This window comes from Pseudophryne corroboree, chromosome 10 (assembly GCF_028390025.1).
Source record: "Pseudophryne corroboree isolate aPseCor3 chromosome 10, aPseCor3.hap2, whole genome shotgun sequence".
In the NCBI taxonomy this organism is placed as follows: Eukaryota; Metazoa; Chordata; class Amphibia; order Anura; family Myobatrachidae; genus Pseudophryne; species Pseudophryne corroboree.
In genome coordinates this window covers 139925108-139940546 of record NC_086453.1, presented here as the reverse complement: position 1 = coordinate 139940546, position 15439 = coordinate 139925108, and positions in this window count along the sequence as shown.

The following is a 15439-nucleotide window of genomic DNA, read 5'->3' as shown; positions in this document are numbered from 1 at the left end:
GAGGCCACTGCGCCGGAAGACTGACTGCGCTGCCGTTCACCCATGATCTCTGCTAACCAGGTTATACATACCGTTCTTCAGCTGCTTGTGGGAGGTGGTGGGCTGCAGTAGGCTCCAGTGCTAGCCCTCTCTGGCTGCATGTGAGTGACCCCGGGACCTTTGTCCCAGCAACCAGGGATCCGGGCGCCAACCACTGAAGGTGGGACCGGATCCCCCCCCAAAAGCTCCCATGATGCAGGTAGACAGTAGCAAACTGTCTACCTGTGCAGACCTTAAATAGTAACAAAAAAAATTAATGAACTAAAAGAAACTCTGGAGCCCTCCAGAGTATGACCGGCTCTGAGGGCACATTTTCTAAAACTGAGTCTGGGGATGGTGGCAGGCATAGAGGGGTGGAGCCAGCACACACATACACTCTCATAAAATTTAAAGTGCACTGGCTCACAGACCCATCTACGCCCCCCACTGTGATCATCACCCCAGGATCCTTTATGGATGACAGAGAAATTTTAGCTGTCCCATGTAAAAATGTGTCCCCATACACCTAGCCTCAGTAAGCCATGTGATGCGCTGAACGGTGCGCATTCACGCAGAAAAGACTCTCTGCACAAGCCTAGTCACACAGGATCTAAAGCACCAAGAAGAGAAATTTGGTGCGACTGCAGCAATAGTGTATTTAGGACACATCCAAGTAGAAACAATGTAAATAAATTCCAGCCGGAATCTGATGACTTTCTGTCCTAGGGTATCCGGTTGATAGATAGACAGTGTCTACTTAGACAGTCAATAGATAGACACCATATGTTAGACAGACATTAGGTCGACAGGGTCAAAAGGTCGACATGAAAAAGGTAGACCACACAAAAGGTCGACAGGGTCAAAAGGTCGACATGAAAATGGTCGACATAAAAAAAGACAGACACATTTTTTTTTTTATTTAACGAAGCGCGGCGAGTGAAGCGAGCCCCGCGAGGGTATGCCTTTTTACAATTGGGGGTCCCAGATGACAAAACTATCCACACAAACCACAAAAATGCAAAAAACATGGTGTCTACCTTTATCATGTCGACCATTTTCATGTCGACAGTTTGACCATGTCGATCTGTTGACCCTGTCGACCGTTTGTACTGTCTACCTTTTTCATGTTGAGCTTTTGACCCTGTCGACCTTTTGAACCTGTCGACCTAATATCTGTCTAACATATGGTGTCTATCTATTGACTGTCTAACTAGACACTATCTATCTTTTATACCACACCCAGTGCCAGATTAAGGGGTACATTTACTAAGCAGTGATAAGAGTGGAGAAGTGAGCCAGTGGAGAAATTTCCCCATCAACCAATCAGCACTGAAGAAACATCTATAATTTGCATACTATAAAATGATACAGAACTGCTGATTGGTTGATGGGGAAATTTCTCCACTGGCTCACTTCTCCACTCTTATCACTGCTTAGTAAATGTACCCCTAAGGTTCAGAAGGGCCTGGAGCTGAAATTTATGAAAGGCCTAATGTGTGCGACCAATATCGGGGGTGGGGGTGGGGGGGGGGTGTATGGTGTGACTGGTTATCTGAGAGTGTGACCACTGCTATGGGGGTGTGGCCTGTAAGGGAGTATTGGCTGTGGTTTGCACCATGGAGGGAATAGCTAGCGCCTACCTTGAGCAATCTCAATCTCCCTCCATTATTCACTTATATGAACAGTGTAATGTGAGAGACTACCAGTGAACAAAGGGAAGCACACCTTGGTGATGTGACCCTAGTATAACAAAAAAGTCCTTCCATATGTCTGTATGTATTTTATTGGTATCACCCCCATATATATTATATTGGGTAATTTCACTGGTCACTTGCAGTTTTGGTATATTTAGAAAATTCATGCTGCAGTGCAAATATATTATATTGGGTAATTTCACTGGTCCCTTGCGCCGCTGGGGAGTGTAAATTAACCCCCCCCCCCAAGACCCCCTGTGTACCTGGAGGCTGTCCCGGCTCTCAAAATGAAAGCCGTGATGGTCGCCATGTTTCCAATGTTCCTATGGTCATGATGTTCTCGATTGATGTTTCAATGTTTGAAAATATATATATATATATATATTTATATATATATTATTTTTAAATGAAAAAATATATATCTTTTTTCTTTTTTTTAACTAAAATCATTTTGGATAGGGTTAAATTCATGTTCTTCACCTAATTCACTCATAACCCCCCCAGCCCCCCCCCCCCCCCCCCTCCCCGACAATTTCAGAGCGGTGTTTGGCTAAATAAATCGGCAGTTAAGTGGTTAAGGAGAGGTGCTGGGCTGATCAGGGTTGTATTAGACGGGTTGTTTAAAAGGGTTTTGAAATATTATAAAAAGGACTTATTCAGGACTTAGGGGGTAATTCCAAGTTGATCGCAGCAGGAAATTTTTTAGCAGTTGGGCAAAACCATGTGCACTGCAGGGGAGGCAGATATAACATGTGCAGAGAGAGTTAGATTTGGGTGTAGTAAATTCAATCTGCAATCTAAATTGCAGTGTAAAAATAAAGCAGCCAGTATTTACCCTGCACAGAAACAATATAACCCACCCAAATCTTACTCACTCTGCACATGTTATATCTGCCTCCCCTGCAGTGCACATGGTTTTGCCCAACTGCTAAAAAATTTCCTGCTGCGATCAACTTGGAATTACCCCCTCAGAACAGAAACAGACAAACAACATTACAGCCAGGGCCGGTTCTAGACCTTGTGGCGCCCAGGGCAAAAGTTTCCTGTGGCGCCCCCCCCCAGGTAAAATACAGTTGGTGCGCCCCAAAACAGGGGTGTGGCTTTTTCATAGGGAAGGGGCATGGCTTCTTCATAGGGAAGGGGCATGCCCACAGTTATCACCCTGTACTTGTACCCCCCAGTAGTTGTGCCCCCAGTAGATGTGCCCCCAGTTAATTTTCCCCCAGTAGCTGTCCCCCCTGTAGCAGTGCCCCCATTAGTAGTGCCCCCTGTAGTTGTGCCACTTGTAGCTGTGCCCCCAGTAGCATTGCCCCCTATTGTGCCACCAGTAGCTGTGCCCCCAGTAGCTGTTCCTCCAGTTGATTTGCACCCTGTAGCAGTGCCCCCTGTAGTAGTGCCCCCAGTATGTGCCCCCTGTAGTTGTGCCCCCTGTAGATTTGCCCCAGTAGCTATGCCCCCAGTTAATTTCCCCCCAGTAGCTGTGCCCCTTTTAGTAGTGCCCCCTGTAGTTGTGCACCTAGTTGTCATGCCCCCTGTAGCTGTGCCCCTTGTAGCAGTACCCCTGTAGCAGTGCCCCCGGTAGCTGTGCCCCTTGTAGCTGTGCCCCAAGTTGATTTGCCCCCAGTAGCTATTCCCCCTGTAGCAGTGCCCCCTGAAGATTTGCCCTTAGTAGCTGTCCCCTTTGTAGCTGTGCCCCCTGTAGTAGTGCCCCCTGTAGCTGTGCCCCCTGTAGTAGTACCACTTTGAAACCCTAAAAAAAAACAAAAAAAACAAAGAAAAACCAATACTTACCAGCCTCGCTCCTGCTTCCAGACCGCTGCTGCCGATGCTGCTGCTGTCTCCGGGCGCTGGCTCCTCTCTATGGGAGAGACGTCATGATGTCTCTCCCATAGCAGCACCGCACTGACACTAGGGGTCAATTTTTAACCTCTATCGTCAGTCAGCGACGCCGGCTGCAGCGGGCCGGGGGCCGGGGAGTGGGGAGGGAGGGTGAATTAGTAGCAGCTCTTGCTACGGTGGCAGCAGCGCCCTCGGGGTAGTGGCGCCCCAGGCAAAAAGCCTGCTTGCCCGTGGCAAGAGCCGCTACTGATTACAGCAAAGGAATGGACATACAATATGCCTTTCAATCTCATGCAAACTCATCTGTCCATTTAACCGTATGTACCTATACTGTATTTCTCTCTCACATCCTCATGCAGTCTAAGAACAGTTGTTATATCATGATTTGCTGGCGACTTAATACCTGGGTTTGCAATTTTTGCTTACTTATGCATAGTCAATGAAAGCATGCTGGCCTGGTGTTTGCATACTCACAGTACTCACTTTCACCTATAACCAACTAAACTTTTGCCACACTGGTATCCTTTATTCATTTGCTAAGAATTCCTTTAGATGCAATCAAGGGTCAGCTGTGCTGATCAATTTGCCTTCACATACATAAATTATTCATAATACTAAGTGTTTGTGAACTGCTGAACAACACCAGTAAACAGGTATTTGAACATGTACGTTTAAATATTGCAAGATTTTACACTCTAAACCTAAAGAACTGTACTTTTATCTGAAACTAACCATGTACCACACATTCATTTTCTTCATTGTACAACATATTTTTTCTCTAAAACAATAACATTCATAACTTAAATTTGTGTTAGGAACGCTGCAAGACCTTTCCTCTTCATCCGCAACTACTCAAATCTATGGGGTATATGCAATTGCGGTCGAATTCCCGAAATTGTAGAATTTCGGGAATTTTTCGCCAAAAAAAAAAAAATCGACAATGCAATTCAGTACTTTCCGACAAAAAAACGGACTTTCAAAATTCAACATTTTGAAATTCGACTTTTGACAAATTTGACTTTTTTTGCAATGATACACATGCTGCAATTCGACCAAAGTCTATTCAATTCAAGTTTGGAAATTCGACAACAGTGCTTTTAGACAGTAAATTCGTCATTTTCAATCCGCCACACTTTGGAGGGTGAAACCAATAAAAAAAATTTAAAACATGTTTTTTTTGGTGTTTTTTTTTTTTTGGTAATAGCATATCTATTTATATTAGAAGGGATTAGGTACTTGGTTTGTCTTTTTTGGAGGCACAAGTATTTTTTATATATTTTTTTAAATATATATATTTTTTTTAATAGCTGGAACGGTAAAATCAAGGAAAAAAATGGCGTGGGGTCCCCCCTCCAAAGCATAACCAGCCTCGGGCTCTTCGAGCTGGTCCTGGTTCTAAAAATGCGGGGAAAAATTTGACAGGGGATCCCCAGTATTTTTAAAACCAGCACCGGGCTCTGTGCCTGATGCTGGTGCAAAAAATATGGGGGACAATAAGAGTAGGGGTCCCCCGTATTTTATACACCAGCATCGGGCTCCACTAGCTGGACAGATAATGCCACAGCCGGGGGTCACTTTTATACAGCGCCCTGCGGCCGTGGCATTAAATATCCAACTAGTCACCCCTGGCCGGGGTACCCTGGGGGAGTGGGGACCCCTTCAATCAAGGGGTCCCCCCCCCCAGCCACCCAAGGGCCAGGGATGAAGCCCGAGGCTGTCCCCCCATCCAAGGGCTGCGGATGGGAGGCTGATAGCCTTGAGAGAAATGTCAGAATATTGTTTTTTCCAGTAGTACTACAAGTCCCAGCAAGCCTCCCCGCAAGCTGGTACTTGGAGAACCACAAGTACCAGCATGCGGGAGAAAAACGGGCCTGCTGGTACCTGTAGTACTACTGGGAAAAAAATACCCAAATAAAAACAGGACACACACACCGTGACAAGTACAACTTTATTACATACTGTGTAGTCATTCCGAGTTGATCGCATGTAGCAACTTTTTACTGCTCGTGCGATCAACTAGACGCCGCCTATGGGGGAGTGTATTTTAGCATAGCAGGGCTGCGATCACTTGTGCAGCCCTGCTATGCTAAAAAAGTTTTATGTAAAACAAGACCAGCCCTGCAGTTACTTAACCTGTGCGATGGATCCAGCGATGAAGGTCCCGGAATTGACGTCAGACATCTGCCCTCCAAACGCCTGGACATGCCTGCGTTCAGATCTCCACGCCCGGAAAATGGTGAGTTGACACCCCTTCTTTCTGTCAATCTTCTTGCAGTTGCTGCTGTGACTGCTTTCTTTGTATGCGGCATCACTGCCTGTTGCCGGGCAATGATGCGCCTGCGCAATGCGGCCACCACCCATGCGCAGTTCCGCCCCGTTCGCACCGCTGCAATGAACCGCAGCATTTGAACGGGTCGGAATGACCCACAGGGTGTGATTCCTGATTAGTAAACAAAAAAAAATACCAAACACTGAGCAACATCACCAAACAGGTAATTTCAGCTTTAAACTTGTCCTTTATTTTGTACTGTCTGGACATGTCTACTAATAACAGATGCACAGACAAAATTCTTAAAGCTATGTGTGCAAATGCTAGGAGCTCAGGAGACAAAATTACAGAGCTAAGTGCATAATGACACGGGATAACCTGGATATTGTGGCAATTACAGAGTCATGGTGCAATGAGAATCATGCCTGGGACATAGCTATACAAGGATACAATTTATTTAGGAAGGATAGAATGGGAAGAATAGGAGGAGGGGTAGCAATGTATGTGAAAAAAAGCAGAAATGCTACTTTAATACAAAATATTGAAGACAAAACTGAGGCCCTTTGGGTCACCATAGAAACCAGGAAGAAGGACATTATTAGCATTGCGATGATATAGACCACCAGGCCAAGGGCAGGATGTGGATAGGAACCTATTGTTGTACATCACTAAAATGGCTTTAAAGGGAGAAGTCATAATCATGGGAGACTTTAATTTACCTGATGTAAATTGGGAGGGGTATTTTGCAAGTTCAGTTACAAGTGGCAAATCTCAAAATTCCTTACAGGGAGCATCTCTCAAGTAATTAGTGAGGGAGCCCACTCGTAAAGACTCAATATTAAATTTAATTCTTACAAATGGTGACAGGATATCAGACATATATGTGGATGAGCACCTGGGATCCAGTGATCATCTAGCAGTATGGTTTAGTATAAAGACAGAATCAAACTCCTGTCACACAAAAACAAAGGTGTTGGATTTTAGAAATGCTGACTTTGCAAAAATGGGGAGATGTTTAAGTGATTCATTGGCGGACTGGAGGAACTTGGAAGGGGTGCAGGAGAGGTGGGAAAAACTAAAAAGGGCAATACTAAGGGCAACAGATCTTTGTATCAAAAGGGTTAGGAAAAGTACCAGGAAAAGGAAGCCAATGTGGTTCACAAAAGAAGTATCAACTAGTATGAAAGCAAAAAAGATGGCTTTTAGGAAATACAAACAGACTCAAAATAATAATGACAAAGAGGTGTATCTTGACAGATGGAAGGATGCTGAGAAAGTGATCAGACATGCAAAGGCAGAAGCTGAGGAGAAAATGGCGCAGTCAGTGGATAAGGGGGCAAAACTTTTTTTAAGTATATAAGTGAAAGGAGAAAATCAAATGGAGGAATAATACAACTTAAGACAGAGAGTGAGCATTTGGTGGAGGGAGACAAGGTAATAGCAGATCACCTAACTAATTATTTTTGCTCAGTATTTACTACAGAAGGAGAAGGGAACGGGCCACAGTTAAGTTGCAAGGACATTCATAAAAATAAGGTAGATGAAAGTACATTTATAGAGGAGAAGGTCCTAACAGAACTTTCAAAACTAAAAGTGGATAAATCAATGGGTCCAGATGGGATACACCCAATGATACTAAAAGAGATAAAAGATGTGCTGGTGACACCTTTAACAGAATTATTTAACCAGTCACTAAATGCAGACGCCATTCCAGAAAACTGGAAAAGAGCAAATGTAGTTCCACTGCACAAAAGTGGAAGCAAGGAAGAAGCAAGTAACTACAGACCAGTAAGCCTTACATCAGTAGTAGGGAAAGTTTTGGAAAAACTATTAAAAGAGTTTTGGAATATCTTAAATCAAACAATTTACAGGGTCCCAAACAGCATGGATTTACTGGCGGGAGAACATGCCAAACAAATCTTATTGACTTTTTTGACTCTGTGACGAAAATAATAGATCAAGGGGGAGCTGTAGATGTAGCATATCTAGACTTTAGTAAGGCATTTGACACTGTCCCACACATTGCAAACTGCTAAATAAACTTGAAAGCATAGGGGTGGATTATTAAACAGTTAAATGGATAAGAACATGGTTGCAGGATAGGAAACAGACAGTTGTAGTAAATGGAGTGCAATCTGTGGAGGGAAGTTACCAGTGGAGTACCCCAGGGATCTGTTCTTGAACCAGTTCTCTTTAATATCTTTGTTGGTGACATTGCAAATGGTATTGAAGGGAAAGTATGCCTTTTGCAGATGATACAAAGATATGCAACAGGGTAGACACACCGGGAAGTGTCAAACAAATGATTGATGACCTAGGTAGGCTTGACAAATGGTCAAGAACGTGGCACATACAGATTAATGCTAAAAAATGTAAAATCATGCACTTGGGTCTCAAAAACCCAAAAGCTAAATATAGTATCAAGAGTACTATAATGGAAACTACTGAGGAGGAAAGGGATTTAGGAGTAACTATTTCAAGTGACTAAAAGGCAGGAAAGCAATGCAACAAAGCAATGAGAAAGGCAAGTCAGATGCTTATGTCACAACTGACGGCTGAGGCTGACCTGGGGAAGCCTCAGACGTAGGGGCTGGCATGTATGTGAACCGTGGAGGTAGAATAGGGTTCTTGAATATGCAGGAGGTTAAGCACTGTTTGCCCAAAGGTGTGACCACAACGGAGTATATAAAACAAAGTCTGTTTATTGAACACACAGTTCAGACACCTTGGCAATTGAGATAACTTTCAACAGTAACTTGTGCAGATAAATATAACAGTACAGTTCCTGGAAGCACAGTGGTAATCAATACTGTGGCAATGACGGATGAGATGTTAACAAAGTCCTTGCAAGACCCGGAGTTGGAAAGACCGTAGGCCACAGCTAACCCCTGTAACAGGGAACTAGCTGGTACTGCCCAGCAGATGAAACACTGGAAGCTGGGTTGGCACAAGTGCACAGAGGTTGAAGGGAACATGGAAGAATTGCCGGGGATGCTGGATGGAACCAGTGCAGACAGAAGGTGTACTGAACTCACCGGTGAAGATAGTGTCCGATGGTGAGTATCGATGGTGAACTGTGGTTCGATGTTGTGTGGTAGATGATGAACAGATCAATGCTGGAACACCGCTGGAGATGGAGAGCGATACTGAAAGTGATACAAAACACACTGAGAGCTGGTAGTGACACAGGAACACCGCTGGAAGCTGGAAGCGAGACTGGAGCAACGCTGGAAGCTGGAAGCTTGTGATGAAGTCACTGTGGAGCTGGTAGTGACACAGGAACACCACTGGAAGCTGGAAGCGAGACTGGAACAACGCTGGAAGCTAGTGATGAAGTCACTGTGGATCACAGAGAGCGATGTTGGTAGGCAATGAGAGCTAGGAGTGATACTGGAACACCACTGGAAGTGATTCTGGAACAACGCTGAAAGCTGGAAGCCGGTGATGAATCACTGCAGGGCACAGGATGCAATGTAGGAACCCTGCTGGAGTCAGACAGCACAGCAAGATGGTAAATGGTGCGGGGTCTCTTTAAGTGGAGTAAGGTCACAGGAGCTGGAATACCTGGAAGCACAAGCTGGAACATCCACAGACAGGAGAGACATGTATCACTAGGATAGACAACCAAAGCACAGACGATTAGGCAGCCAGGAAGCCAGGATATTTATACCAGCTGGGAAGCAGGTATTGGCTGAGTCCAGAGTGCAGTGGATAGGCCGTAGAATGACATGTGATGAAATCAAACATGGCTGCGTCCATGTTTGAATCTGGAGGTAAAGTCTGTTTGAACTTTAGCATGTGGAAATTGGTGGTGATGGCGGCGGAGGCCGCGGAGGACAGGAGACGCCATTCACTATAACAGAAGGGATTAACTGTGTAACTGCCATGATAGCGCTGCCGGGATCACGGAGAGGAGACTGAGGCAAAGTCATACAGCGCGCTGCACGCAGATAGTGCAGGTGGAATCCAGGCTTGGAGCGCTGGGCCAGTCTCAGGAGACACTTAGAAGGTAAGAAGTGGTGACTAATTACCCGGATCGTGACAGCTTGGTTGCATAGGGAGAGGAAACAGTAGCAGGAAAAAAGAAGTAATAATGCCACTGTATAGGTCATTGGTACGGCCTCATCGGGAATACTGTGTCCATTTCTGGAGATCATATCTCCAGAAGGATATAAATACATTAGAGAGTGTACAAAGAAGGGGAACTAAAATGGTGCATGGCCTACATCACAAAACTTACCTGGAAAGGCTAAAAGATCTTAACATGTATAGTTTGGAGGAGAGAAGGGAAAGGGGGGACATGATAGAAACTTTCAAATATACTAAGGGTTTTAACAAAGTTCAGGAGGGAAACATTCTTCAAAGGAAGGGAAGTATTAGAACTCGAGGACATACACTGAAACTGGTGGGAGGCAGGTTCAGGGGAAATTTAAGGAAAAATTACATCACAGGGTAGTGGATAAGTGGAATAGCCTCCCATCAGAGGTGGTAGAGGATAAGACGGTAGAGCAATTTAAACATGTTTGGGATAGGCATATGAATATCCTTACAAAGAATTAAGGTTCAAAAAGGGTTGAGATTGCCTAAAGGATAAAAAAAAGGGGCAGACTAGATGGGCCAAGTGGTTCTTATCTGTCGTCAAATTCTACGTTTCTATATCTTGATTTTGTTGTACAAAGCCTCCTCATTATATGTTTGTATTGTACCACCTCTCAGCTGTATGTCCTGTACTTTACCTTTTGCCCCCTTCATCTGTATGTCCTGCATTGTGCTGTCATCCCTCTCCCCATCTGTACGTCCTGCATTGTGCTGTCCATCCCTCCCCCTATCTGTATGTCCTGCATTGTGCTGTCCATCCTTCCCCCTATCTGTATGTCCTGCATTGTGTTACCCCCTTGTCGAAGTCGAAAAATATTGCAGTACACACGTCACGTACAAACTACATACAGATGGCCTCCGTGCGCGTACTTGTTCTGCTATGTGTGCGCATATTCGCAATTTGCGTATGGTCGCTCCCGCGGTCCTGCATATTAGCGTGTGGTATGAGTAATTAAGGTAGTGTTTGTAATCACATGGAAAAGCCATAAAAACACATTACATATTTAATCCAAATAGTGTACAATGGACACATAGTCTCCCTGCACCGCACCAGCGAGTTACACTTGTTTAAATGGTATAAGAACAAAGGGATTCACCTTTACAGGATAGGAGGGGACAGAACTAGGTTATAAGGTGGTGTTTGGTATCCAGCTGTAGGGTATTTTAAGAGCAATATTCCACTGTTAGTTTGCAGAAGATCGCACGCTCCTGAGAATAGTTATGTGCGGGAGCAGAATATAAATAATAACTGTATTTACTGTACACTTGATATGCGGCGGGAACCCAGAGGATAACATCTGCAACTGCACCTGGACTAGACATCGCCCACCTATTCAAACTGACCTATGACCTCTCCTGTACTGTAAATGACCATCCCTGTGTACAATGGACAAAGAGATTACAGTTTTCATTGTGTTAGGTTTTGGACAAATGTATAAATAGCCAGCTGCAGGCCAGGTCACTCTCTCAATCTCTGAAGGTCATCTACCTTGATGACTGAGGACCGGACCGGGAAGCACAGGCGAAACCAAACGTATGTACCATTGACTGTAGCCATTTTCTTATTGTATTGTATTATTATTATTGTAACCCCCTGCTAGTAAAGAACCGTTGGTGGGTCAGATCCCAACATAGTCTTTTGAAATACAAATTGGTGTCGTGCCTCTCTTTCCCTGCTAGTGTTATATAAGTGTAATCTAGTCACACGTGTAGCTGCAAAGTGCTCACGGCGTGTCTTTGTGTGTGTACGCACCGTGTGTATTTTGTATGATGATCGCGGCATTTGTACGCAAAGTGCGTACACGGTATGGGGCTTTGTACGCAAACTGTGTAAAAAGTACGTAGGCTAAGGATTGATTTCAGCGGCCGCAGCGGCTCCATTTTAAAGTGTATTGAATGTATTTTTAAAGTGTTGCTTTTAGTCCTGTAAGTAAATCAACATTTACAATTGGGGGTTCGATCCGGGGTTCACATGCTCACAGGCTAGCAGGTCATAGCAGACTTCCATCTATCAGCAAAAGGTGGAAAGATATCTACGTTAAACCTTTTCCTGGTTCTAAAAACCCTATTTTTGTGCTGTTAGATTGCGTCTGCTCTGTCTGGTCTGCAGAGGTGCTGATAGAACCCGTAGGTAAACAGGAAAAAAGCTATTTAAAAAAAAATCTGTGTAATATATTTTTTTTGGCGCCAAAAGCGTAACAAAGCATACCAATATTTTGCATACTCCCCCCACATAGTGTTGCCATAGGTTATTAGTCATTTCAAAACCTGTGTGAAATCGGATACATTTGTTTGCTATATAGATAAATTTGAAGTAAATGTATTTAAGGGAGTAATTATAAAAACACAAAACGCAGTTCTGGCCCAGTCATAAAGGGTTGCATGGAACAAGTGTGGGTTGTTTGTGGGCGATTATAGTTTGTATTGCTCAAATTTATAGAGACTGTGTGGTTTGTTTTATTGCGGAACGCACGTTTGTACACGTGGTCCGGACAAAGTACAGGAGAGCGATCATGGCGTAAAAGACACGCTGGTCGCGTGTTTACGCAAGGTTGCGTAGGAATACGGACTCTAAGTACAAATTACACAATATTTGTTCAATTAAAGGCGGGATAGTATACATTTAATACAATAGCACATAACTATCCGATTTCAAAAGCAGGTTACTCTAAAATTTAGTTTAAAAACTGTGAGCACCTCTGGAATAAAGCTACTGACCTAAAGGGAGTAAAAGATTTTCTGTACAGAAAGGAAAAATAAGGTGTATTTGAGTGAGTGAAAGTGGAGTGAGAGGATTTGAACCCCGGAAATTCGGGTCCTGTGGGTACACCAAGTGATTGGAGACTTGGTGGCGTAAGGCGCCTGACTTACGTTAATAAAGGTAGAGATAATACGCAAATCGTGAGGTGATTTGTAGAGGAGCGTGATATAGAATTGTGCATTGTATAGAAGTATAGAAATTGTGAATTGAATTTTAAAGGTTTTGTATTACGCTCCGGCTGAAGTTTCGCAGCTTGTGATCAGATTCCAGTGGTCGTAGGGCGGATAGGTAACAAGTACCTATATGCTCTGCGATTGGACCGCATGTTTGTGGGTGCGATACATAACGCAACTTGATACCCCTTTACGAGCTTCTGCGTAAAATCGCGGTATCATTAGCGCTGTGTAGAGCATACGCAAGCGTGATTTGTGTAAGTCAAAAAGGGAAGTTTTTGCTGGTCTCTCTCAGGAAAATCTTCAACGGTGGATATTCACTGGAAAAGGTAAGTTATTCCTAAAACTTCCAGTGATTAGAAGCCAGTTAGGGCCTCACTGGGTACGCGGTGGTCACTATTGGAGTGAGTCGTGGTACGTCAGCGGAGAAGGAGCGAGTGAAAGCGCTAGGTGTCTTTCACCGTCTATTTGTGGTGTGCATTGGGGATTGCGTTTATTGGCAAAAAGTCTGCGATGGGATCCAATTGCACAAGCAGTGGGCGTTTGGTAGCTAGGGTTCAGGCTGAAGATTTGGGACCGAGAAGGTCAGAATTGCGGCCGAGAAGGTCAGCAAAGTTTATTTTGTGTGAAAAATATGGTTCACACACGGAGGCTTTTTGCAATGAGTGGGTACGTATGACTGCAGAAGATAGGGCCCCATTCCCAAAGATGGGTAGCTTTGAATCAGAGGTGTTACAGAACATAAGGATTAAAGTATGTCTGATTAAATCCAGTAAACAAAGGGTCAGACATACAAATTGTTTAAACCTGTGGCAGCAAGAGGGGGAGATGCAGAAGGAACTGGCTTGCACAGCAAGTTCCAAATCTAGCGGGAAAGCGATTGCGAGCGCACCACCACTACCATATATTGATGGGGAGAAGTTGGCAACAAGCAATGGTGCATCAGTAAAAGATAGGAAAGTGATAGATAAATGTGTTAACACTAACCCTTGCCAGTTGTATCCCATCTTAAATTTTCCTCAGAATTGTGAGCAGGAAGATGAGCCCAGCACGATATTGGCACTCTCTCTAGCAGCCACCATACAGGACACCCAGGTGGGCACGGCCCAATCACCAAGAGTAGTAGCGAGGCCCCCTAGTGGAGGGATAAGTGAGGTTGTGTCCACAGGTAAGTACGGCACTAGACACTATGCAGAGACAATAGCTCCCCGCATTATAGATTCAAGCCAGAATGACGTAGTTGAATTAAATCCTGTCAGGGTGATTGCAGTTCCCAACGGGAAAACTGACACTCAGGGGGTGACTCCCATCAGGAACATTGCCATGCATTGTCCCTGGTCCCAAGCAGAGTTAAGGTCAATTATGTCAGAATTCCCCGATCCCAGAAAAGATCTAGTCGGATGCCAGAGGTTCATTAAAGAGTTAGGTAACGCCCAAGAGCCCACAAATAAAGATTGGCGAACAGTGCTACGAGTGTATCTACCCTCAAATATTGACATCACTAAATTCATAATGGATTGTAAGTTAGATGCAGAGGTACCTCTCACTGATGAATACAATCGGGAGAATGTACGGCAAATCAACCTGCAATTAGGAGTGTATTTCCCTACTGTTGTTAAGTGGAATAAAATCTTCTCCATTAGACAAAAAGAAGGTGAAATGGCATCTGAATATTTCCATTGAGCACTGCAGGAAATAGCTAGATACACTGGGATCAAGGATATTAAGGATAATGCACATCACAGGGATGTAGCTGTTTCTGTATTAATGGATGGGTTAAAAGAGGCACTGAGGGCAAGGGTGCAAATCTCTACCTAATTGGAGAGGTATCTTGGTGGCTCCGTTGAGAGAGTCCGCTGTCGAGCATGATTGGAACATCAGTAAGCACAGGGAGTCACAAGGAGATAAGCTGATGACGGTAAGTATACAGGCTCTTACAGTAAAGCCACATCAGCCAAAACCCCAGACCCCTGATGGTAAGTCACGGTTAATAGTATGCTTCTATTGTAATAAGGAATGACATTTTGCAAGGGACTGTAGGAATAAAGGGACACATAACGTATACAGACCCCCTAGACCTGAATACGAGCCATACTACAAATCACATAATTGGGATCAGGGACCATATAGGGGAGATTATGAGCCACATAGAGGGGAAACAAGGAGGTACCCACCAAGGAGAGACTGGCAGGCCTCCGAAAACTCACAGCTACCCCCCTCACATATTGTAGCTGCCAATGCACTGTGGGAGGGTCCCACTACACAATAGGGGTTGGGCCACACCTGTAGTCTGCAGCCAGTGAAGTTGATTGCTAGCCTTGGTAGTGAACCTGAGGTCATGGTTGATGTAGCTGGTGTACCATTACCTTTCCTTGTAGATACAGGGGCGGCCAGATCAGTTATGAATTCCACATCAGGTGTAAAAACCACGGGTAAAACAATTTCGGCAATGGGAGTAACAGGAACGGTGCAACAATACCCTTTGAGTAGACCTGCAGAGATTATGATAGGGCCCATGCAAACCAAACATTCTTTCCTGTTGGCTGCATCGGCTCCGACTAATCTACTCGGCAGAGACTTATTGTGT